The 24,153-nt window shown below is 44.3% G+C and overlaps 1 protein-coding gene across 7 annotated transcripts in view; it reads right to left on the bottom strand.

The window, feature by feature from the left end:
• The window catches only part of AGBL5 (AGBL carboxypeptidase 5), a 482,741-nt gene that overhangs the window by 260,334 nt on the left and 198,254 nt on the right, over positions 1 to 24,153 (bottom strand). The window lies entirely within an intron of this gene.

Raw genomic sequence — 24,153 nt, 5'->3', positions numbered from 1 at the left:
TGGAAAGCACAAAACATACACCTGTCTGGACTATCAGAATATGCACCATTGGAGGGGAGACTCTTGCAGGAACAGATTCAGGGGAAAGCTGTCTCACTCACCTACAAAACATTAACCAACAACATGCTGGGAGACCTAGCGAAGCTTAGAAGTACCTGGGAAAGTGAGGTAGGGGGATTTGAAGACCTAGATTGGGAAATGGTGTTAATGCACCCCAGAGAAGTGGCGATAAAATCCAGACTCCGCCTCATACAGTACAATGTGCTTCACAGAACCTACTACGACAGGGTTCGTCTCTATAAGATGGGGAAAATAGAGAATGATAGATGTCTCAGATGTCACAGGGCAGGCGGAGATTTTTATCATGTACTATGGTCATGTGAGGTGATTCAAACTTATTGGACCTGCATTTTCTCATAACTACAGGAGATATTGGAGATACCAATTACACAGGAGCCCAAGCTGGCTTTACTGGGGATGTCTAATGATGTGGACCTGCCGCGCCCCCTCACGATCTTTCTGGTTTTAGCCTTAGTAGTGGCAAAGAAGGACATAGCGAAACGTTGGGGGTCTCCGGTTCCCCCGGACTTGCAAGACTGGAGAACTGGGCTAGACCTGTATATGGCGGCAGAGAGGGTGACCTACAAATCCAGGGGTTGCCCTAAGAAGTTCCGAAGGATTTGGTCCAGATGGAGACATTATCATGGGCTCGATGGGGGGCTGGGGGATGGCTGAACCTATTCTTACTATGCTGGTTCCTGTGGGTACTGCCGGGGGGGACGGGGGATGCATTTGACAGCAACTTACTCTTCGAGCAACATTCTTTTTCAACTGTATAAGATGACTCATACCACCTGCTCAGTAATGTCGGGGGAGGGCTAGGGAATAGAGGGATGAACGTTGCCAAATGTATGACTGTACTGTTGAGTTTTACTCAAAATGCAAATAAAAATGTTTAAAAAAAAAAAAAAAAAAGATTGCCAAGGGTACATGACAAGAGATGCTCTCTGTCACTATTACTTTTTAGGTCGAGCCTAGAGCAGCGCATGCGCTGCTTGCTCGACTTTTAGTAAGGGGGTTTTCAAAGTGGTAACAGAGGCCTCAAGCTTCGTGCACGTGCGCAGCCGCCATGTGGGTTTCTGTCAAGGCTCATTAGGCCTTGCGTGCGCCAGCCCATCTGCAGCCACACAATCTGTTTCTTACTTCCGTTTCCCTTATCTCTTCTCCTCCCTGATCGTTATCTTGGCTTTCCCCAGCCACGATTATTTATTACACTTTGTTTTACTCCTCCCTCTTTGATGCTTGCTTTGAGCTTCTGCCATTTGAAAAGGTCCAAACAATAAAACTCTTTAATGCTTGCTTAGAGCTTCTGCCACTTGAAAACGTTTAATGTTAGTGGAAAAAAGTGTTTGAAGTTGTGCAACAATTCCATATGGACATTGTCTGCTTCATGCAATTCTTAACTTGCTGTAATGAGAGCTGCTCCTAAACCACCACGTCTTTCGGTAACAATAATGCACAACACAAACTTTGGCAGTACGCAGATTGCCAAACTGAATTCAAACGTGACATCACCTGTTTCCTGTAATGATTTACTTGTCGTAACGAGAGCTGCGCCTAAACCACCATGTCTTTCAGTAACTTTCATTTGAATTTGTGGAGAATGCGCCCTCCAGAACACTCTTTCGGCCCTAAACCTTCACTATTTACCATCTGTGTCCCAGCCCCACCTCGCAAACTAAGAGGGTCTTGCTGACTGATTTGTTGGGAGTGACTCATTTTATATTGCTGTACTGGCCCCAACATAATGCTTCCTCACTCTCACATCCGAGTTTCATTTGTTCCAGAAACCGTTGTTGCTCCTTACGTTTTTAGGTCTGGCTGGGCAACTGTCTGCTGATTAATTCTTACCTTCCTTTAAGTGTTCACAGAGTGCTTTGGATTAGCGCAGAGGGGTGTTTGTTCTCTCCCCTCCTGTTCCTTCCTGGCTGCTCGGGGTATCTGTGCGCCTCCTGTTATGTGCTTGCATGGCAGTGCACAAAGGGCTATTTAACATCTCTCAGGTACACTACATCATCACAAGTGACGTTGATCTCGTAGATAAATTGCATCGAGCTCGCAGGACGGGTCTCACTCATGTTGTGGACACAATGTGGACACGAGCTTGGGGTCCATCTCTGCAGTAACCTGCGCATTACCTTATGCTACTTTCCTTTCTGACTGTCAACAAATGTTGTTCCAGCTGCAGACACACCACAGGGCTGTGGAGGCAAGGTTTGACTTGGAAATGGCCCTGAGCTCGAAGTTCTCTACCTGCTTCTGAAACCAGACCTCGCCTAAGGCTCCCTCCTCTAACCCCCACCTTCAGAGAATTCCTGAGTTGTGAAATGAGTTACATATTCCAGTGATGTACCAGTGTGTCTCGGGACCTATCACTTCTTCTCGGCTCCCTTTGTCCCGAAGAAAGACATCGTGTTAGGTTTGCTTTTAAAAGCCAAACAGGGGAGGCTGGTCCCAGTGAGGGGGGGCTGCAGGGAGGGACCTGGGGGCAGCACCCCTTCTGATTCGATCAGCTGCCTGAAAGGCTATTTTACATAATTGCAGGGGGAACCTTCAAAGGAACCACTTGGAACCACATGGCGTCTGTTTGAGAGCCTTTCAGCCAGTGCTAGAAAAAGGCATGAATAAAACGGATGGAAAAAAGACTAGGTTTCTGCGTTTTTTCCCTTCCTGCAAATTGGTGTGTCTGATGGGGCGAACTTGTGTTTTTGTGCTCACAAGGGGCACTTTGTGAGCTCATCCCTGGCCCTATTTCGGATGAGAGGGGTGTCAAGACACAATGCCCAGCCCCCCAAATAAAAACACCACAGTGCCACCCAGCCTACTCCCTTAATCACTGCCAGCAGCATCGATCAAGCAATGAGTGTCCGTGACACTAAAGAACTAAAGAGTGTGTTAATCACACCACTCACGCTCCATATGTTATCCATCCATCTTTTAGTTACATCCATCCTGCCTTTCCCCACCAATCAGTAACACCCTCCTCACACTCATTCTCTTCCATTTCCATTTATCAATCTATCCTTGCATACAACCATCCGGTCCTCCCATTACCACGCTCCATTTATCAACCAATTTACTCCCACAACTATTTTGTATTTTATGTTTTTAGCAGGCTAAAAATATTACCTTCCCGTGATACCCTTCCTTAAATATTCGCCTTTTCTTCAGTCCATCTTTCCACCATCCATCACTCCTGCCCTCTAACCATCATTGTCTCCCACTCTCCGGTCTTGCATTCATCCTTTCCTTCACACTCTTCCATCCATCTCTCCATCATTGAGTCTTTCCATCCATTCACAATGCTCTACAACACATATTAAACATGTAACAAAGCCAATAGCTCTGTCTAAACACTTATAACGCCCCAAAGGCGAGACCTTTCATTGCCATGGACCCATTAGTGAGTCATTTGCAAGAAAAACATTTGCACCACTGCCTTTGTTTCAAACCAGGCCCTCTCCTTGTCTCCATGCAAGCAGATGATATCTTACTATTTCTCCGCCACCCTGCCCTGGTTTTTGCTCCTGTCATTCGGGAGATAATCAGGCTTGGGGGATTCTCGGGCCTCCATATCAACTGGGCAAAATCCAAACTATTTCCACTAACCGATTCCACCTCAGCGACACTGTGAATATCCACTCCAGTGGTGCAACAAGACCTCAAACTATCTTGGTATAATACTCCACAGGAATAAGGAGAAGGTGATCCGTCTGAATTATGGTCTGGGCATCGATAAAATTGCAGATGGATCAGACTCTTGCTTTCCATGGCGGGTCGGATAGCCATAATTAAAATGGTAGTGTTTCCCTATTTTCTGCATCTGTTTTTAAAAAATTCTCAATTCCCTTGCCTAACTTGTTTTTTCACACACTCAGGGGTCTTTTGCTGCGACTTATTTGGGCGGACTGGCAGCCATGTGTACGATGGGACGCAGTTGTGCATCCTTATGATTTTCACATTTATTATCTAGCAGAGCGGGGACAATTTGCCTCTTACTGGTTTCACCCAGATGCTAGATTTCCTTACTCCGCACCTGAAAACGACCAAAAAGAGGACATTCTATCAGCTGTCTTACCGGGAGGAATCAAGCTTCACCCCCAAGATATCCAGACACTGTCCAATATGTGTGGGCATGGAAGAAACTTAACCGCCTACTTGGAACAGGATCCCTATATTCATCATTACTTCCGGTCTTGAGCAATCCATGGATCCCACCAACCCGCAACCGAGTGGTGCATTGCATGCTCAGCAAATTCAACTTAAATACAATGGGAACTAAAGGTCATGCCCTTTCCCACAGTAACAGTGTCAGATTACCACAGGCCACACAGATGGATCTTTCTCATGTGCCACAAACATGCCGCTATTCGTGCCTGTATTCCCACATATCCTATTGCTCCTGACAACTTTTCCTCATTGACTTTATTGATATCAACCTCGGGGGGAGGGTGAGGGCTGATCTCTAAACTTTATAAAGACTGCATGGTGCTGCACCTGCTCATGATGAGAAGACCAGAGGACAATGGGGAAGAGCCATGGGTTGGGAACTGACCAAAGAATGGCAATGCAGATTGGGCTTGTTTCTCCAAACCGTCAACACAAACTATTACCAATTTAAGTTCCTACACAGGGCCTATATAACCCCAAGTACACTTCCTAAAAAAGGCCCCACCAGGACCTCCAACTGCCTGAAAGGCATCACACTCGAAGCTGAATTTGAACACCTTACATGGACGTCCCCGCATATTGGGGCCTACTGGATTACGATCTTCGATTGCCTCTCCTTAATGACACACATCACGCCACACCCAGATCCCCTCCAGGCGCTCCTGGGCTATGTGGCGGATACTCCTAAACCAATTCCTAGGTACACAGCTATAGCGCTGTTACCTAAAAGCGAAGTGGTGCTACACTGGGAAAGTGGGATCCGCCCCACTATTAAGCCGTGGCTCAAGAGCATGGTATATTGTGACTTCACTAGTGAAGTCTGCACCTCCCTACAACCACCCCATCCTCAAGGCCCAAAGATATCTGGCAACCCCTTAGGGACTATTTGTTATCCATAGATGATGACTCACATTTATCCTTTCACCCACTGTATCGACGCTTAGGCGCCATATGCTTACATGGCACGTATGCTCTGCTGGAAGATATTGCTTTGACTATAATTCAGGTCCTGACCATGTCTGGTATAAACTGTTTACTATACATGCTGTGTCAAAGATTTTTCTTTTGCCTCCAAGACCGCAAATTTTCAGTGGAGAGCTGCCTGCGTATGCGGGCCCTTGTTTGTTTTATTATGTTGGAAAATCATAGATAAAGTTAAAAAAAATTAAATAAAACAATAACCTCCCAGCTTGAGGTTTTGTTTTTGAAAAATAAAAACAACTAAGACTAGCTGGTGATCACGGGGCCCGGAGCAAGGGTAGGACAGACTATTGTTGGTTTGCCACCCATCCCTCAGAGCAACGATGTGCTCTGCCTCCCCAGTCAGCTGTAGACTAATACTACGGGCCTCCTACCCGAGTACAAGTCTATTAGGGTTCACCCTACTGCACCTGGTCATCAGACAATTTCGAGAACCAGACCAGCGGTAGTCACCACTCACAGTGTCATTTTATTCTACTTGGTCCTGATGAAGTGCCACCAGACCCGTTGGGGGCTAAGCGGGAACGAAACATGTTGACCCACTACACCATCTCAGCCCTATATGAACATTACATCCGTGTAGGGCTCCCTCATATTTTAATCAAGCCTGAGCTACCACAGGAATAAAACATATGACAGTTGACCAGCTCTAGACTTATTTTAACTCACTACCCTGTGCACTACCCAGCCCTCACACCCGCACGCACCCCACAGCTTCTTCAAAAGATCTGCGCCAAAGGGCCCCATTTACGGGTCTCCGTCGGGCATTGCAGCGCCGGCCCGACAAGGAGCTTGGCCCAATGATGAAGCACGACATCCTTCGGTGTGTGTGAGCGCATCACGAAGAAAGACCTCCCTTCCCCTCTCACTAGGAACTGCACACCATATTGATACACATTTCGCCCTGGAGCTTGTGTGCAGGACCTGCTCAAATATAGCTCTTGTTTTTGTTATAGCTGGTGATAATGTCATGAGATGGCGGACCAACTAACATTGAGCACTATCACCGAAAATGCTCCCAACATACCGACAGAAGCACTACAGGCAAAAAGAAGGCCACCACATAAGCAGACAGCGTTGAATTTGGCAGGCAGGAGCGGCTGGGATGGAAAAGATGGAGCCTCTTCCCACACAAGCAGTTTGGCAGCCCACACAATAAACCTTAAATCAGGTCTTCAAGAAATAGGGTCATTAGTTGTGAAGGATGTGAGCATTTTGCAAGTGGCATGTCCAACTATTTGCTTATCTGGAACCAAGTACCTAATTGTAGCCCTTGACTCTCAGAGTAGCGACACAGAGCAGTCCAAGGCCTAGTAAGGAGCGGTGGTGTGGGCTAGCAATCCCAATTCACTGGCACGCAACAACAAATCACAATAAATTATTGTCCAGCCAGTGCTTATTCTTTCAAAAGGAAAAGTACATTTATTACAAACAGACTACAAAATAATATGCAATAATTTAAAAATACATACATCAGGTAGTTGGAAATAGACACCTCTGTATCATATTTCCCACCTAGTGGGGGCTGGACCACATAATTACAATGCCCAACCCTTTACCAGACATACAATCACTTTATAGGGGGGGGGGGGTCTCTTTACATATAAGGCAGCCTTGCTGGCTTTGTGAAGGAGTCAAAACAACAATATTTTAAGCAGGTCTATTGGCTTTGTCAAGGGCACATATGAATAAAACAGTAGTTACATGTTAGCATTCAACATTAAAACCAATGGAATATGGCACTATATTTAAATGCACAAATTATTAGTAAGAAGCATTGCAACATTGATAAATAATCACTGTTACAAATATTAAACTGAAGCATTTTGTTTAAGTGATATACATGTTAAGAGTCTTTCTTTCACCTCTATAGACCACGACATGTAGCCAAAGGACTAACCATTAGGGGTACCAGCACTCAAGAGCCGAAGAGCAAAAGATCTGTTTCAGAGTGCTTTGAATTAATGAGAAACATGGTCTGGAGGGGTAATGCTTTTGAGGCCCCCTGACACCCAAAGCAAGTTTGTCAAATCAATCCAGGTTGGATGGGGAGGGGGGGCCCGGCTATGTTTTGTCTGAGCATAGTTCACCCGAGGGTCTTGGGTCCACCACTAGCTGAATTCACTGCCAGATCACTTCCCACCAAAACATCTGCAGTTTACTTCTCCTGGGTTTGCTCCAGATGTTTGGGCTTCCTCTTTTACTGATAACTGCTCCCTTTGTTTCAGGTGGCCTTTGTTTCCTCTGTGGAGTAATTCATTTGACTGACCATGTGGGACAAAGGCCTGGAATCTGATCAGAAGCGGAGCCAGAGAAATAGGACAAATCCTCAAGTCTCATAAGATGTATGTGTGTTATTGGAAACTGTACAAACAAACTTATCATGGATATTTCACTCCAGTTTGACACCTTGCTAGACTATTTAGGCCTAAGTGGATTGAAACTGCACTTTAAAGCAGGTTTCACCTATAAGTAAAATAGAGTTAAAGAACCATAGATTTTCCAATAAAAATTACAGACCGATTTATGAATGTCCACAAATATTATAAAGCCTAGTTCAGGCCAGGATCTATACCTGCAGTCCTTTCTGCACAAGGCTACCTGTGCGCTATAACAGGGGTGCGCATGACAGTAGCCTCACAAGAACATTGCATGCGTGTGCACATGTGTAACCAGCCTAATGCCCCTTAACCTAACTGCACCTCAGCAGCCTGATCTTAAAAGGCAGACACTGGTGGGAAACACGTGAATCGATACGGAGTGAGACTCCGTGGTGAGACTCATTCACAGTAAAGGTCCAAAAACCGGATGCTCAAAAGGGAAAATCCTGAAATAAATGGGAGAAACCCATTTGCAACAAGGCCCCAAAAAAGAATTTCACTCAAACTCTATTTGAGCCAGGGCCTTCAGAACAGAAAAACCCTCGCACACTGGAAATGGATTAATTCAGGTAAGTTTCTTCAAGTTACATATCACTCCACTGCAAAAATCGAACTATTTTGCTAATTGACTGCCACTACAGACGACTCACTAGGGACATCTTAACAAGAAAAAAATTAATTGCTTACTCCTATTTGATGAACCTCCGAATGTTGTGGCCCATTTCCTGGTGTATGGGCAATGAACTGGTCACATATCTATTTCCAGGTTTCGAAAATTATCCATAAGGTATGTCTGTCTTAGACACCTTGCAATTGTAGTTGCATATTTCTGCGTGCATCTCCCAGTTTCATCCTGGTTTGCCATAATGTTGTCAAGCTCTCCAGTAGGAAAACCAAAAATGCCAAGATGGCCCTTTCCCTTCTACTGGGCTTGGGGATCTTTTCACATGCCACAGTACAATCTCTTGCCACCTCTCTCTGCCTGTAAGAGAGACAATATTTGTTTGTATAACAGGCAGGGACTAAAACCAGTGCACAGATGGAGCCTGTTATTCTTAGTGTTCTATTATAAAACTACTCACGGTTCGGATTATTGGATTGATGTGGTCACAGGACTTTACTTCATGGGCACCCTGGTGCCACCATGGGGCTTGGGTAGGACCATTCACTAGCCCTCTCTGTCTGTGGAAACCACTCACCACCAGGTACCTCTTCTGCCACAGTCCCTTATCTCCCAGGGAGTCGCATTAAAGATCCAGAAGTGCATCAGCTCCACTATCACAGTTGCTCCAGTGCACCTCTCTGTTATAAGCTCTACTGCGGTCACCAATGCCCCTTCACAGTACACTGAATTTGCTTCACTGCTGGGTTGCCATCTTTGTGCTGCACCATCGTTAAATGGAAGAGTGCCCAATGGTCAATCCAACTGGACTGTCTAGGATATCACATGATTCCCTATCAGTTTCCATGGCAAAGTTGAGCCTGGGCAGTGGGATGCACATTCACACTTCCAGCTATGCACCCTCCTCACAGCAGGTCACTGATCTTGCTATTCCACTTTACCCTCAAGCAGGATACATGACTATGTTATTTATGGGATGTAAACTCTGTTGAAATACTTGACACAGATATTAGTTATAATTTAGTGTACTTCTGTTTGAAGATGGAGAATGTTAAAGCAATGGGCAATTCCAGACTTTTCTACTTTCCATAAACTGTGTGCTATGCAATGTCTAAAAATTACAATACAATGTTTTCAGTGGGCAGGTACTGCCAGGAATTGAGTACCTTCATTTCTTCAAACTGAAAGGGAGAATAATAGCACTTCTCATCAGGAGTGTTATGCTTTTCATGGAAGAGCACCACAACTTATCACTAGCAAGCCAATACAAGTAGATAGGGAGAATCTGAATCCCGTTCCAGGTACAGCTTGAGAGAGGCCACCACATTTGTCCCTTCGATGTATTCAGAAGACACTATAATAATTTGTATTCCATAATGCCATCCTTCTGTTTCTTCAGAGAGACAGGCACGGAAAAAATGAATTGTGCAAAAGAGATGGCAGGTCCTCTACTTAGAGGGTGTTCTCATTGCATCCTAACATTTCCCCCCACTGTCTTAATTTCCACAAGGCTCCAAGTGTCTGCTTAGCAAAGAATTTATGGTTAACAAGATTAATGGCGTTATTACTATAGTTACTAAAATAAGGCGCACATGAGTCTGTGAATCTTTTAAAAATACATATGTTCTTAGCCTTGTAGGATTATATAAAAATGCTCTTAAGTGTATTACAAACTTAAACAAAGGAAAGTACACTGCTTCACACCATAAAAGAATTAATGAATAAATTGTGCTGATGTTTTATTGTGCAAACAAGAAACAGAGATTAAGCAGAACCAATTCTTTTTAACACCGCTACATATGTCAATTATTTTACAGTACAATAAAAATGTGAATACAATCAGAAGCTGGTAAAAAATATTTACTGTGCAGTAACGTGCTCAAGTGATCATACAGTGTAAAATTAAGCAAATACAGTGTGCATGTAAAAAAAAGGCAAATGGAGCAATAGTAATTCATCAATTGTAAACACAACAATCACAGTGAAAAGTTACAACAAAGGGCTTTATGGGACCCAGGAAAATGCTGCAAGCAGCAATTGGGAAGCCAGGTAAATCAGCGAAAATGCTTGCGCAGTCAAAAGGATCCGACAGTTGATCTGCTGCGCCTGTAGGTGTCCTGATGCTTAAGCCCTCGTTGGAGGGCTTTCACCAGGATTTAAAGATGTATTTGGCTATTTTGAAATACACTTTGTTTATTCTGCTTTGCGTACAGCACTCCTGGCTTCTTGTCTCTTCTGATCCTTCTTCTCCTGATGATGGCTCAGTAACTAAGCAGGGTTGAAACACTATAGACAAATGGACACCATGGACTAATGGGCTTTCGCTGTTACTTTAACTGTGATTGTGGTTTTTACAACTGATGAACTACCATTGCTCCATTGGCCTTTTTTACATACGCGTTGTTTTATGTTAAATCTTTCACGGTGTGATCATCGCTTGAGGACTTTATAGAGCAGTAATTTTTTTGTACCAGCTTCCGTTTGTTTTCCCTCATTTATGTTCTATTGTAAAGTCATTGACATTCATTGCTATGTTCAAAACAATTGGCTCGGTTTGGAATCTGTTTTTTTTCTACATTTGTACCACTGTTTCCAGGTACTTTAAAATAAGAGAAGCCCGTTTTTGTTTTGTGTTATATTGTGGACAGATATCACAATCAGGATGTTATATTGGTTTGAACATAATCATTCAGTGTTGGCCTACTGCTACATCAAAGTGTAATGAACCCTTCCATTCTTGCACGCGGCAGGCCTCTGTTAATTGTCAAGGAGACCAGGAGTCTAGGGAGGGGTGCAGAAAATGTTACCATATCAAACAGTTTGGCAGCTTAGTGCTATTCTGCTCTAGTCTATGCTATACACATGATGTGCATTATTCTGCCACCTACTGGTTTGGCATTCTAAGCATCCAAATCTCGTTTTGGGCATCAACCTTAGGGAACTCAATATGATTCATAATGCCACAATTCCCTACAATGTAATCCTCTAGTTTATATTATACTCCCCATCAATAAATTATGAAGCACGGTCTTGTTCGGGGGGGGGGGGGGGGGGGGGAGGAAAGTTAAAAAGATTGTTAGCAATGTTACTGCAATGGTTTTAGATCAACAATTGAAGAATAATGTACACTGAAAGAGTTGATAAACTCAGAAGCAGAATATGAACAGTGATGGATACTGTGACAGTCTAACATTTGTTCCTAATTTCCTCTAAATGTTCACAAAATTATGAAGTCCAGGCATGCTTCTTACTTTAGCACAATACCCAGTTTTAAAGTCTGTCGTAGCTGTTTTTAAGAAGGGCTTTAACCGAAGGTTCTCTAGCTAGCTTCTGGGGTGATCTTTGCACTCCGCTAATCTTCATCTTCGCAGCTTAAATATGCTAGAATGGAGGAAAGCTCTTTCTCAATCCTTCCAACTTGATTATCCAAATTTTCACAAGGCCTTGAAAATGTGTCTTCAATAATTCTCCTTTTTGGTCTCGCGCCTAGCGTTGCAGTGCGCAGCACTGCCCGCGCAGCGAGACTTCATGTAGGGGCTTCAGAAAGCGGACCACACGCTCGTGCGTGTGCTTTTATTATTGTGCCAGGCTATTGGCTTTTGCGTGCATCTTTTTACCAAAGACAGCACGTAATTGTCCAAAGGCGGGCGCATTGCTCCGCCCATGGCCTATTGGTGTCGGTTACCTGCATGGCCAGCATGTGGTTTCAATTATCGTGCATGCTCTCCTTTGTGCCTCACAGGAATGTGTTTTATATGCTATTGTGACATTTCGAAATGGTTTATCGGTTTAATACGTAATAGAGAGTGTCTTGTATAATATTACTGTGATTTCATGAGGGTTGAAGGAAATGCGTGATTTTACTACTTATACTCAAAGCTCCTGCGATGTCACGTCCTGTGAAGTCATCAGGAGGCATAAAGTGAAAATGCTGCCATAGCTTTATTTCTTTAATGTAGGCAACATCTCCCCACTTCTTCTCCCCGTCTGCTATGTCACTCTTTACCCTCCCATCACCCAGTCTGTAACAGCGACTCCCAAAAACTGCTAGGACCATCCATTCCCTCTGCGGGCCCGTGCACGAGCAGCCGGGTGCCAATGGGAGCAGCTGTCCACGCAGGTGGTAAAAGCCCCAAGAGGTGGTGCCTACGTTCCCCCAGGCAGGCGCAGGCCAAAACCACACCTGGACAGCTTGAGTTTGACAGCTCTCCATCCCTCAACTTCTGCCCTCCAACCTGCTCCCAGGTGGCACCCACACATTTCAAGACCACAATATTCAAGCAAACACACATAGCAGCCCTCAGGATGTGGGACTGCACAGCCAAGATGTCGGATTCTCCCATTCTTGCATAGTCACCGATATGTGGAGACAGCTCTCGTGCACATCGGATATTGTCAGAATGAAGGGCCTTTCTTTTACTTTTGGTTTTGGTGTTTTAAAGAAACAGGTTAGTGTTTGCTCCCAGAAGGACGTTTAGCTACTCCATCCTGTGCCAGTCAGATTCCCTAAAGCTTCAGAAAGTCTTCATGCTTTCATTTAAAATCTAAATCTTCAAGCTGCCCAACTCAGCATCCATATTTAACAGAATTCTCCAAGAATACCAAAGAAACTAGGACAAAGGAGAACATTTATCAGGGTGTGTCATATCGGTAAGATATGCAAGCTGTTGCACACATTTGTTAAAATATTTTCTTTTAAGGCAGAGACCGGCAAAATAGCACTTGTTACAGTGCAGTAAAGCCAACTAAGGAGGTGACTAGAAAAACCTATTCTTCTGGTCCCACCCTGTAGACCTCTGTATTCGGACTCAGTTTTTAAATGTTCTGACTGTGATAACAAAGTTGATGACAAACGTTGTTTAAAGCATCACATCCAAGAAATCTGACAGCGTTGTAAAGGTTTTGGAAACATCTGCCTGATCCGCATGTTAAAAATCGGGGTAGCAAGGCAAGAGAAAAGATGCTTTAAATTATTAACTGGTAGTCATTGTTTATAGAGTTCTCTACCCCAAACCACCCCCCATGATGTTTGTGCGGATTTGGTTGTTTACCTTGACGTTAAACCCTTCCGCTTCCCCTCTTTAAATGGTCGTTTGACCAGATCGGAGCAAATCAATTTGTTCAGCATCTTTTGGCGCTTCATTTACATTTAATGATATCCTTTCAGCGCGCAGCTGCAGGTGTGGAACAGCTCACCTTCCCAGACCTCCGGTCTAGCTTCACAGGCTGGTTAGTTCTTGCCTTTCGGTTCCCCAACTCTGAACGCCTTTATCAAGTCTCTTTTGTGCTGCTTCTTTCTAATGTTTTCCACATCTCCTTTCTGCTATGAACTTTCAACACTTCTCGTTTGCTGGGGTCACTCATTTTCCCCCACCTTAAAGTTGCTTCTTCCCTTTTCATCTAAAGTAGCGCTCTTTCACCTGGGCCACTTCTCCGTTTAGAACTAGTGTGCTCTGGTGTGTTGCAGAACCACTATGACTCTGGTGTGGCCACCCTTCTTGGGACCGGTTTGTGTGCATCCATCCCTAGCGAGGTGCCAACCCACATAATCCCACTCCACACCACATACATCCACTCCAAACAAAAAAAATAGGTAACAGACATTGCCATTTAGAACATCAATAGCTCTAACTCTCACAAATGGAAGACCTATTGCATTGCAAATGCTTGTTCTACATAGTTCTGGTCATGTGCCTCTGGAGGCAGGCTTCAGTGTCGGGGCACCTTGCTTCACCCCTGAAATATACATCTTCATGATCATCATGATGGGTATTAGTCAGAATTTTACCATCCTGCCTCTAGGTGCCACTCAGGAGAGCCCTTTGCATCAGTACATAACAATATAAATGTTGGAAGGTAGCCCTTTCTGCGGGGTCACCCCAAATCTTTCACTATTTTTGCTGCTATAGAGCTCTGTGCGCTTTACCCCTGCCAATAAGTGTTAAAGTGCCTGTGCTCCTTTTTAAATATGGTACAATTGGAATAAACCTAATTGGCACACTTAATTTACTTATAGGTCTCTAGAATGAGGTACTTTCTGTAACCGGGGCCAGTAAATTAAATGCTACTAGCGGGCTGAAGCACCCATTGTGCCACCCACTGCAGTAGCTCTGTAAAACAGGTTTCCAGGCCAGCCAATGCAGCCTGCCTGTGCGGTCTGTAAACTGCCATTTCGACCGGGCAAAATAAACAATTTACTAGACCTAAAACCTTACTTTTTAATACTAATACGTTCCCCCTAAGGTAAGCCTTTAAAGCCACACCAGGGTGCATGGTATTTCGAAGTCTGACATGCATATTTGGTGTTTTATATGTACTGGCAGTGAAAGACCTCTGTTAGACCTGGCACCATTGACGTGGGTCTCCCTTCCATTTTTCACTGTTGTCTCCTCTGTTTTGCTGGTATTAGATGCTCTGGGCGCTGTGCCACTGCCGTTCAGTGCCACAGCACAAATGCTCCCTGTGTAAATACGACTGTGAATTGGTATATCCGTGATTGGCTTATTTGGTTTACCGGTTAGTCCCTAGTAGTGTGGCCTGTGTGTGCCCAAGGCTGGTAACCCAAATGCTGCTGGTGGGCCTGCAGCGCTTGTTTGCGCCACCCCTAGAAGCAGCTTGTAAAGTGTACCTCAGACCTGCCACTGCAGTGTCTGTGTGCAGTCCAGAACTGCCATCCTGGCTGTGAAGTGCCCACACTTCCCAGCCCCTGAACCTTCCCTTAGCATCATGTCAGTCACCCCTATGGTAGGTGCATTGTGTGTGTGTTATGGTAGGTGCATTGTGTGTGTGTAAGGCAGGACATGGCTTGGTATGTGTAGCATGTCCTGGAAGTGAATAACCCTCCATTTTGTTTTTCCCTGCTGCAAGGCTACCTGTTCTCCATAGGTTAGAATGAGCAGGCTGGCTATTACATCTTACAGTCTTAACTGTCCCAGGGAACATGGTAGAAATTCGAGTTTAGTATGCCTGAGCTCAGAATAATAAAATACATATTTTAGCAAAGTTGGTTTTAATATTCTGTGTTTGAAAATAACACTTTTAGAAAGTAGGTATTTTCTTGCCTAAGCTTTCCAGTGTGTTCTGCTGTTATGTGGATTGGCTGTCTGGGTTTAGAGGGGCAAGGCAGGCTGAGCCAGACCTGGGTTGACTAGAGAGATCTGCATTGAGTACTGGGGAGGGGTAGCTCCTTGACCTAAATAGGGCTGTGCCTGGCAAGGTGAGTGCTGGCTCCACCTCCCACTGTGTGAGTGATGGCAGACCCCTTCTTTCTGAAAGGAAGGAAGGATGCAGCCTGGTAAACAAAGTGCTCCAGGCCTGGCAGAACTGGGTTGGGCTGGGTTCAGTGACTAGTGACTTTTGAGAACAAAGACTTTTGGTGTATAAATATCTGTGCCCAAACCCCTACAGTTTGTATTGCTCCTGGATGTCAAGAAGAACCTCTGTCCATTTCACTGAAGGAATCTGCAGGAGAGGGCTGTCCTTGTGCTTGTGTGCTATTTCTTGGATTGGCCTGCATTAGTTCCCCTTGGACTTGGAAGAAGAGGGAAAAGGACTTTTGAGAGAACTTTTATTTTGCTAAAGCAATCACCCAAGGGCTAGAAGAGAGCTAGCCTCCTGCTGGAGTCACAGGCACATCTGACTCCCCCCACCAGCCTCCTGATTCCTCCCAGCGATAATTTCTATCTGCAGGTGAGGCTCCTGTGAGTTCCAGGGCCTCTAGTTCTACTACAGAGAAGAGAGTACTGAAATCGTCGCTAACACTCATTTGCGAGCTGCCGCAGTTGAAGAGCGTCAGAAAAATCACTGCGCCGCTGCCGCCGAGCGCTCGCAAACCAAAGATCATTGCATCGCACGCTTGCGGGCCACAAAGTGCTCGCTAACCCCAGAGATCATCGCAGCAAAAGTTTGTGGGCTTTTCGAAGGCTCACTAACCCCAGATCATCGCATCACGACATCGCAAAGCAGGCGCCGTGCATCCGCCATTTTCCTCGCATCGCACCCGGATCGTCGCTCCCTCGCGGGGCGACATTTTCTTTCATCGCAACAAGGTCGCATACGTAACCGGACCAGCGCATCATCCTCCCTTGCGGCAAGAATTCAACACATCGCAGGCCTAGCGTGAAGAAGTCTGTCGCTTTGTCCCGCACGCACCTGCAGACCGGCGCATGAGCCTCCCTTGCAGCAAGGATTCAACGCATCGCCGCCCTCGTGAGGAAAACCATCGCTACAGCCTGTTTGCGACATTTTTTCTGTTTTGCTACGAAATCCAGGTACTTTGTAAGTAAAAGGGTTGCAGAGACCCTGATTTGAACTGAACCCCTATTTGAACACTTTGAACTCTTTTTCCAGCTTTTCAAGAGTACCCCCATTTTTCAGTATTGTGGCTTTTTACCGGTATTGGCCTTGGGTTAAGTCTATATATAAGGATACTTATTTTTATAACTACTTGTGTGGTGTCCCTTTGTAGTGCCCTTCACTGTGTTACTGTGTATGATCATAAATGCTTTACATACTGCCTCTGAGATAAGCCTAGCTGCTCGTGCTACGTTACCACAGGGTTGAGCAGGAGTTATCAAAGGGTGTAGTCCCCTTACTCTGACTTTGAAAGAAGGGTCCCTACTTGGTCAGCCACTGCCAACTAGAGACCCACATTTCTAAACCTCCATAATCGTTTTTCGCTGTGGCAAGGCTGGATAACACTGGTTTGCACTATTACATTTAATAAGTGCTACTTTTAGTTTGGAACTCAAGCAGGATTTTATATTACTATTTTGGAATCAGTTTTAGAAAGTTGACATTTTCCTGCCTAAAACCAAAAGGCTTTCCAGCTTATGTGTAGCTGTTACCTGACCCCCTAATGGCTTCCCTGTGGTGAGATGTGTATTGCTTATAGACAGAGGACAAATGGCTCTTGGTGTGGGGAGGGGTCACCTCCCTTAACAGGATGCCTGGGGGGCTGGGCCCAGCTCCTTCTCCACCTTCAAAGAATAACTACACTGTCACTGGAAAATAAAGCTCACACCTAGGCCTGCCTCCCTTTTGTCTCTCTGGTCAGGCTGGCTCGGAGCACAGTAAAAGGGGAAGAACTGACCAGCACTGGTTTAGGGTGTGGACAAAGGATTGCCCTTCACCCACAGACTGGCACTGTGCATATAAATAGACCCATAAGCCTCTCATCAGAACACTCCTACACCTGTGAGGAATCAAAAGGACTATCCTGCTGTCTGAAGAACCTGAAGGAAGACTTTACTTGCTTGCCTTCAACCCAAGAAGTGATTAGAATGGTCAGTTGTCTGACCGGTTTGAGCTACAGTGATTAAACAAGCTTCCAGGACTCCCTCCCTGCAACTGCCCAGCTGACCAGTTCCAATTGGACCTCCTTTGAACTCTGCTGCTGCCCTTTGTAGGAGAGAGTCCTAACATCCAAGTGATGACCTCCCAGATTCAGCTTGCCCTGCAGATGAGACTCATCGACAACCACTTTTTCTCCATATAAATTTCTAAGTCAGAAGGTAAACTTTCCACTGGGACGAAAGTGGTCCCTGTATTTGACAGCGATCCACTGCGGTTGGACTCAACGTTTGACTCGGTATAGCACGACCAAATGCCCGTGGTTGGCGCTTTGTGTTTTTTTTAGTGCTATTTTGAATTCATACTTTAAAAATTCATATCTCCGGTTCTACCTATTGGATGCTTGCTATTTTGCTATCACTTTATTCATTGAGGGTTACTCTATTTTTCAAAATTGGTTTTGGAGTTTTCTTGTGCTGTGTTTTCCATTTATTACATGTTTAAGTACTGCATACATTCTACACATTGCCTTTAACCTAAGCCTGGCTGCTTTGTGCCATAGCTACCAGGGGATTGAACACCAGTGACTTTTGTGACTCACCTTGAGGAGGGCTGTGATTATTATTTTAGGTGGATTCTTACATCTACACATGGCATACTTAAGTTTTTCACTTTTCAGTCCAGACTTTTGGCCCATTTCCCAAATGCATTATGGTCCTTGGAGTTTTCGGTCATCATACTGTTCCTAGATTATGCACTGGTAGTTCGCTCTTCCACTATCTTCATTACTGGGTCCTACAGTTATTATGACCCATTTATATCTGCATTCTGGACCTTTCCTTATTGGCTCTGTTCCATACTTTGTTCCTGGCTTTACAGGCTGCAGTCTTGTGTGTCCTGGCTTTGCTCATCTTCCCCTTTCCAAGTCCCACTCAACATTCCCTTCATTGGTGGTTTCCAAATTTCCTGCACCAGGTTTATTCCTTGAACCTGGACCTCTCCCTGCACCTACCTGTGCTCTAGTCCTGAGCCTCCTGCTACTTTAGCCTGGTAAGCCCAGAGTGCAGTGGCTCACAACTGACTTGGTTGTGGAGTATCCTTGTGCTGTGTTGTGTCCTTGCTTGCCTTTTGATTCGGTTTCCATCTCTTGTTATCCCATCTCTCGGCTTCAGTGATAATCATTGTTCCTAGTCTGGTCTTCACTCTTCCTGATCTGTCCTGTTGCACATAAACTCCTTGCTTTATATTCGGTGTATTCCAGTCCTGAATGAGTCCTTGATTTCAGTCCTACTTTTCCTTGAGCCCTGTTCCTGTGTTCGCTCCACATGTCCCCATTGTCTTCTTGTGTGTTTATAATATAATCGCAATTGTCACTGCTACCAATGGTGCCAGGTAAGGTTCCGAGGCTTGTGTCTCTAGCACAGAGTATCTAGCACAGAGAACCACATGGTGTTCTTTCTCCAAAGGAGCTGCAGAGTGCCTCACCGAACTCTGAGAATAATCATGCTCCTTTTTTTCTGTTATGATCTTGTATCCTCACAGAAAGATCACTATCAAAGGAACATTCAAACTATAAAGCGTTTCCCTTGTAACCATTTGTTGTAGTGTTATCTTATAGTTTCTCTTTGCAGGCGGTTACCTGATCGCAACCTCTCCCAACCTGCTCCAGGCCTCTGCTTCTGTCCTTCTTGCTCAACTTTGAGCGATTTACTTATGTATGTTAACCCTTTCTCTGGAAATCCTTACCCTGCAGAGAGTACACACCCCCTGTTATCCAGTGTTGTCCGAAACTCACCCCACTAGTCTCAAGACAGTATCATTCTCCGAAAGTGCCAGCCGTGAAATCACGACAGTGGCTTTGCAGTAAAAGTCTAACTATCTGTTAAATGCAAAGACGCTTATCAGGCTCCCTTTTACACAGAAATCTTTCTAGCTGGCACTAATGTTACTATTTCAGATGGCCCGTGCTGTGGCAATGCTCAGCTACTAGCTGCCATCCATGTATGCCTTTCAGACCACTGGATCTGTTCTTTGTAAATACCTTGTTTGGAGTAGGTAAGACCGGTAATGTACTAGCATTTTGTGATTGTCTCCGTAACCATAGTGCAACTGTGTTCATACTATGTATAAAGAGCCCAGCATTTCTAGTGTCCAACACATACCTACTCTTTACTCTGCAGGTAACAGAATAAGATTTAATACAGGTTGATTCATTGTAATGCAGAGCCTGTGTGCATGACTGGTGGTTAGTAAGGTGCAGGAGGGGGCACTGGCACTAGCACCCAATCAACAGTAAAGCAAGCGTAGATATTGTAAACCCCCAAACACATGTAGATTTAAATAGGTCTGGTGATTCTTTCTAGTTGCTGTTTGGCATTCAGCATGTCTGGTCTGTCACATGCAGACCCACTAAAGCTAGCTCTACGTCACGAGAGCTAGAATGAGAGAAATATTCAACCAAGCAAAAAAGGGGAACAATTGGTAAAAAACTACAACTTTTGAGGCAACATATTTGGGGTCAGTCGATGTAGACAATGCAAATGATGTAGACAAAAGAAATGAACAAAAAGATAGGCACAAAGGACATGTTAATGGATGTTCAAACATTTTATTTCCTTAAATGTCAATTTAGTAGCTGAATATTAAGTCACCAAAGATGGGACAGACAGCACTGCTGAGCATAACAGATGGGGCGTGCAAAACTATGGAAATGGGTCATCAGGAGGAAGATGCTAACAGGAAACAGAAACCAGGTGCTATGATACAGACTTCTGACAAACATTTTATGTATTACATATTAATTATAAACCAATATTTTCAATCACACTAAAAGCAGCTCAGACATTTGCTATGAACACATTCAAGACTGCATCTCAATAAATTCTAGCCAAAGGTGTGAACCTAACCACTTCCTAAACCCTTCTCACTACTGGCCCTGTGGTGTATAAGTTTAGTACGTTAACCAGTATGTCTGAAGATGTACAATGGGGGTTAACATGTATACATTTACAAACAGAAGCAACAATTGGTAAGGTCCTTTTGTGACGGTGAACGCCTTGATATATTAAAATTGTTCTTACTAAAAAATAAAGATTTCCAGCAGCCTAAAATCATAAGAGAGCTTTTGACACAAGTCTGTGGTTAATGCCTCGTATCACAACCAATCTTTAAGTGCCCCGCCCTGACTGAAAAGTAAGCTACAAGAAAAGACACTAGAAAAGCAGATGGGAATAAACACTATGCATACTAGAATGAATTGTCAATGAGAAACTGTCAGCAGTGCACTACTATACAGAAGGTCACAAGTTACTGGGGATGCGGTTTTAAACTTCTGAAAGTGTTACAAAACACATTTTTCTTTTAAGCCTAGAGCCACTTGTACTCTGCTCTAAACAGGCTGCCTGCCACACACTTTAAAGAGATCTATCTATTAACACAACATTTCACTTTGAGCTTTGCCTCATACACGATATGGATTTTTTCTGTATGATGATTTTCAAGGCCCCTATCCAAAACACTGCAGTCAAAAGAGTCATTCACTTCTCTAACATAAAAGCAATAGAACAGAGAACTAAAGAATTATCTTTGTTTCTCGCTTCTCTTACTTAAGAACACAAAAAATGGTTATTAATCTGATACTTGGGTGAGTGATCTGCCACTTCCCCAGGGTCTCAGGAGCCCTTAAGCATGTGCTGACATGTTAGATGGAGAGTAGCCATCTACAGGCCGTCCTACTACTCTCACAGGGCTCTCCGGAACAGAGATAGGCAATGCAAAACGAGTGACGCTCCAGCCATGGGGCATTCGTAGACCCTCAGGAGATAGGGAATTTCTCACTATGGATGTCTCTACAACGACAGTGCTTCAGACAAGTAACTGTCAACACGTTGCCTTTCATCCATTAAGTGCAAAAACAACAGTTGATGGACAGAATGCAGAACAATGTCATACATTCAGCCCAGTACAGAGATATGGGCCTAAATTCATCGTTTTTTTGCTCACCATGCCATTCCAGTATGAACCCAGCCATATGCAAATCAGTCTTGACCCTGTACCCCATGGGAACAGTCCAGACCGAACTGCCAAGCCAGGTCCTCCCTGGACTGGAAACAAGCATCCTAGGACCGGTTTCGGGCTTTCAGCCCTCATCAGCAAGGATAGCTTGATTCCGGTGGCATGGAGAGCACGGGAGTCACGTCTGAGCATACCAGTGGAGAAGTGTGGCTCACTGGTTAGAGGAGGCAGACCCTGAAGCAGAGGTCAGACCCGGGACCAGGGTTCAATTCCCGACGCTCTTGAGCCCAAATGTCCGCGGACTCGATAATTCTCGCTTCGGTGCCTACTCGAATCACGGGTTCACACTCTGCAACTCTGGGCAATAGCTTGCTTAATCTCCACTACGGCCCCCCGCGGCGGGATGCCTGGCTTTCACCTTGGGGATGCCCAGTAGGGGTTATCTCACAGGGAAAAAGCCAAGAAGGGTTCCCAAAGCAAGCGCCTTGAGACCTTTACGGTGATAAGGCGCTATATAAGAACCTTTGACATTGACATTGACCAGTCCCTCTCGGGGTGACAAATGCAAAGACAACAGTGGATAGACAGAATGCAGAACATTAAGGGCAGCAACCACCATCCTGAGAGGTACATCTCATAGGGAAGTATGAGAGCCCCAGAATGCCAAAGATTTCTTTTGTAAAGTGTAGGTTGGAGAGCATAGAGTGTTACCCAGGGGTAGGGGATAAGTGGTGGATACAGCACAGATATTATTTCCCCCCCTTCTAAAGATATTATGGAAAGGAGGGAAGCATTTCTATTTAAACATTTGAGGGGGAAGGAAGTCAAAGGGCGGCAGGAGGAGGTTTAATAGGGTCATGTGTGTGGTTAATCATGTACACTTGATCCATGAAATCAGCTTAAAAGCAATTTGAGTAGCCATACAGAACTTAACACAGCTAATGGGTTGCTATGAACGATAGAGCTGTTTTCTACTTCTGCTCCTCAGTGAAATAATTGACAATACAAGCTTCTCAGCTTGTAGCCATGAAAGCTATGCTGACAAAGACAGGGGGGGGGGGTGCCCTTGGAACTGGGATGGACGATTGGGGAGAGCAAGAACCGCTACTGTCCTACACTGTACCTCAACTGCTACTCAGCTCACCTTCCCCACAGGATATCATCTATTCATCCCACTGAAAAGCACTGCAACTGATATTGTAAAGCAGGAATTATCTGAGAGATGGATATCACGATTATTAGGCAACATGCAGTGTTTAGGATGCAATTTCATCATCCACAGTTAGACTACTGTAATTACTGAGAATACTATCTGAAAAGTACACCGGTAAACTAGGACACTGGTCTTCCCATTTATTACGGCAATGCTATGTTATTTTATTTATTTAGAAGCTTATTTCTTGAACTTTAAGGTTCTCCATAATATATACCAAGTAGAGAACATGCCCTTGGATGTGTCAGCTCAGATCAGCAGATATGATAAGTATTTTAGAAGATTTATGCTTGTAGTTAGTATTTTTTTAGACTGGTGGCTACAATAGTTTCTGGTCACTGGTGAACTACTAGTGGTCAGAGCGTCATCTCTTGTCTTGACAGTAATTATTGAGGGGCATCAGCATTCTATATTGATCCAGGACACCATCTTTGTGCATCTCAAGCACTTTCAAGCTCCCTATCAGCCAGCACTGATGCGCTCACAGACTAGCTATAGAAATCCCTCACTTTTGCCCCAATGATGAACACATGAGGGAAAAAACCCAAGTGTCATCAAAAAAAGAATAACAAAATCTGATGGAATGTTTATTACGTAGCCCGTAACTGAGGACCAAATTAAAATCCTACCCAAGGCTGAACATGCTCATGTAGATGCTTTGTAGTCAGAAAAAACTGCACCAAAGCAAATAAAAAAAAAACGTCCTTCTGAATAATATGGAAATATATTGCATCCAGAAATAAAAACCAGGGAAACATACACTCTCACACGACACTTATCTAAACAAAACATTCAAAAACTAAGATCATTAACCTGTGAAATGTAAATTCAGTAATGATGGTGCTGTTTTTTGGTTATAGTAAAAAGATACAAATTATATAATTTATTCTGAGGCGGTTGCATGTGGGTGGCAGAGAGCAAGATGCCAACGTATCCCATTATTGTGCACCTCATCTCCAAACACTATTGAATACAGTCCTTGCGCCAGATACATTAAGGTAAATTTGAATATTCCATATCCGATGTTGAAAATATCCTCAAGTGGGAATTGACCGTCAATATTCAAGAAAGAAGGTACATGAGGAAAGTTAACCTGCTGGAGTCTCAAAACATCAGCAGAAGTCAATCTGGTCAACATGTGATCTTCATTTTGAGTTTCTGATCCGCAGATGCTTGATTCAAGGGTTTACTCAGCAAAGGTTCTAGTTACGATTCCTCATTTCATCTAATGTGCAGAACATAGAGCCTTCACATGGAGAATAGTTACTGCAGACAACTTCCTATCCACAGTATCCAATATTCTTTTTTCACAAGTAAAGCACATTTTATTTGGAAGATAAAAGAGGCACCCGGGTGCAGAAGTGGTATCTTCAGGGTCAGTTTTTATCACAGCAGTACCAAAAGTAGCTAATAGAATCAAA

The sequence above is a fragment of the Lissotriton helveticus genome, chromosome 6 (genome assembly GCF_964261635.1).
Source record: "Lissotriton helveticus chromosome 6, aLisHel1.1, whole genome shotgun sequence".
In the NCBI taxonomy this organism is placed as follows: Eukaryota; Metazoa; Chordata; class Amphibia; order Caudata; family Salamandridae; genus Lissotriton; species Lissotriton helveticus.
This window is presented reverse-complemented; position numbering and strand designations above follow the sequence as displayed.